Source organism: Schistocerca nitens, chromosome 9 (assembly GCF_023898315.1).
Source record: "Schistocerca nitens isolate TAMUIC-IGC-003100 chromosome 9, iqSchNite1.1, whole genome shotgun sequence".
NCBI lineage: Eukaryota > Metazoa > Arthropoda > Insecta > Orthoptera > Acrididae > Schistocerca > Schistocerca nitens.
This window is the reverse complement of record NC_064622.1, coordinates 362,738,754-362,741,629: the sequence shown is the minus strand read 5'-3', so window position 1 is coordinate 362,741,629 and position 2,876 is coordinate 362,738,754. Positions and strand designations below refer to the sequence as shown.

General features: G+C 49.1%; 1 pseudogene; it reads left to right on the top strand.

The window, feature by feature from the left end:
* Positions 1-572: 572 nt before the first annotated feature.
* On the top strand, positions 573-690 carry LOC126204806 (5S ribosomal RNA; annotated as a pseudogene).
* Positions 691-2,876: the final 2,186 nt, after the last annotated feature.

Here is a 2,876-nt window from a genome sequence, read left to right as displayed (position 1 = left end):
TCGTTCACCCCTGTCATCTGCGGCCCATGGTGCATCACAGTTGGCTCGGCGCCAGGTTTGGATAGCGCCATTTTGCCACCCACGGAATACTTTCAGGCGACACCCAACAGTTTACAGATTTAGTCATTTCGGAAATGATTCCACCCTTGAACCAAAAGCCAATGACCGTTATCTTTTGGACGTCAGATAAATCGCTGTTTCCGCATCAAGACAAACTACACTGTTTTCCCGCATCTCCCTGATACGCTTTATATACCCTCAACTGCTAATGCTGCCATCTGCCGCCTGTAAGTGGCTACCGCACGTGGACTCAGACATAGGTGATGGTGGCATTAACGTGACTGGACCGTGTATTAGAGCTCCTGAGAGACAAATGCAAGACTGTTTCGCTTTTCCCAGCTCAGATGTCTAACTGTTGTACTGTAGAGAGAGAAGGCCAACTCACCGCTGTTCTTAGTGTCTATCGCTGCACCTTATCGTGATGTCGAGTGTCTGTTTCAACAAATCTTGCTACGGAGGATTTGCAATATGGTGAAAGTGATACGGAAAGCATCTTGGAGTGTTTTCTCAAAGGCAGTGGCCTTGCCGCAGTGGTAACACCGGTTCCCGTCAGATCACCGAAGTTAAGCGCTGTCGGGCTGGGCTAGCACTTGGATCGGTGACCATCTGGTCTGCCGAGCGCTGTTGGCAAGCGGGGTGCACTCAGCCCTTATGAGGCAAACTGAGAAGCTACTTGACTGAGAAGTAACGGCTCCGGTCTCGGAAGCTTACAAACGGCCAGGAGAGCGGTGTGCTGACCACATGCCCCTCCCTATTCCCATCCAGTGACGCCTGTGGACTGCGGATGAGACGGCGGCCGGTCGGTACCGTTGGGTACAAAAATCACGTGACCATTTCGGTTTGATGTTCGTCCCATTTGACGTACGGTAACTCACTCCATACAGGCACCTCCAATATGAAGTAAGGGGAGAAAAAAAAATTTTGAGACAGTACGCCGTAGAGTCCAGGATCTGTGTGCTAATCAGCGAAAATCGCTTTGCGCATTGTAGCAACCAACCCGCACGAGGTTGGAAATAACCGTATGATAAAACACCGTATTTTGCTGTGTGAAGTGGTCCGTTACTACCTCCTGCCCATCCTTGTTCGACAGGAATCGTCGAGCAAAGGCCTTTCCTAGGGTACCAAAGGCGTAATAATCGCATGGGGAGACATCACGACTACGGGGCGGGTGTTCCAGTGTCTTCCACTTGATTTGGCGCAACATAAGGCTTTCCTCTCGTATCGACCAGCGTCTTGTGTCGAACCGCGACCAGCGCCATACTTCGCGCACCTTTCCACAACGGTGGTTTTGGACAGACAGGCTGCCCCAAGAGCATTCTTTATTCTCCGATGGATGTTTACCAGTGTCTGTCCTTCGGCGGCCAAGAAAAGAATAATAGTATGCTGGTTGGACGCATACACTGTGCGGTTACACTGAAACGACAGAAGTCATTGGATACCTTCTAATGTCATGTCGGACCTCCTTTCGCCCATCGCAGTACAGCATTTCGACGTGGCATGGACATAACATGTCGCTGAAAGTCCCCTGCAGAAATATTAAGCCATGCTGCCTCTATACCCATCCATAATTGCGAAAGTGTTGCTGGTGCAGGATTTTGTGCACGAACTGACAACTCGATTATGTCTCATTATGGGATTCATGACGGAAGATCAGAGTGGCCGAATCATTCACTTGAACTGTCCAGAATGTTTTTGAAACGAGTCTCGATCACTGTGGCCGGTGACATGGCGGATTGTCAGTCATACATACCGTAGTAGTAAGGAAACATGAAGTTTATGAATTGCTGCATGTTGTCTCCAAGTAACCGAACAGATTTTTAATCAATGATCGGTTCATTTGCACCAGAGGACTCATTCCATTCCATGTAAACAAAGCTCACACCATTATGGAGCCGCTACCAGCTCGCACAGTGCCCTGCTGACAAATGGTTCAAATGGCTCTGAGCACTATGCGACTTAACATCTGAGGTCATCAGTCGCCTAGAACTTAGAACTAATTAAACCTAACTAACGTAAGGACATCACACACATTCATGCCCGAGACAGGATTCGAACCTGCGACCGTAGCGGTCGCTCGGCTCTAGACTGTAGCGCCTAGAACCGCACGGCCACCCCGGCCGGCCCTGCTGACAACTTGTGTCCATGGCTTCATGGAGTCTGCGCTAAACTCAAACCCTACCATCAGATCTTACTAATCGAAATCGTGACTCGTCTAGGGTCTAAGCGATATGATCACGAGTGCAGGAGAGACGCTGCAGGCGATGTCGTGCTGTTTGCAAAGGCACTCGCGTCGGTCGTCTGCCGCACCAAACTTCCTCGGACTGTCCTAACGGATACGTTCGCCGTACCTCCCCCCATTTATTTTTGCGGTTATTTTACGCAGTGTTGCTTGTCTTTTAGCACTGACAACTTTACGCAAACGCAGCTGCTCTCGGCCGTTACGTGAAAGTCGTCCACCACTGTGTTGTCCGTGGTGAGAGGTAATTCCTGATATTTGGTATTCTCGGCACACTCTTGACACCATGGATCGCGGTATATTGAATTCCCTAACGATTTCCGCAATGGAGAGTTCCATGCGCCTAGCTCCAGCTACCATTCGGCATTAAGAATCTACAACAATAATTTTGGCCGAGGGCATGCAGCTTATAGTCGGGTGACGCTGAGGGATTTAGATTAGGAAATGAGACACTTAAAGTAGTAAAGGAGTTTTGCTATTTGGGGTGCAAAATAACTGATGATGGTCGAAGTAGAGAGGATATAAAATGTAGACTGGCAATGGCAAGGAAAGCGTTCCTGAAGAAGAGAAATTGGTTAAC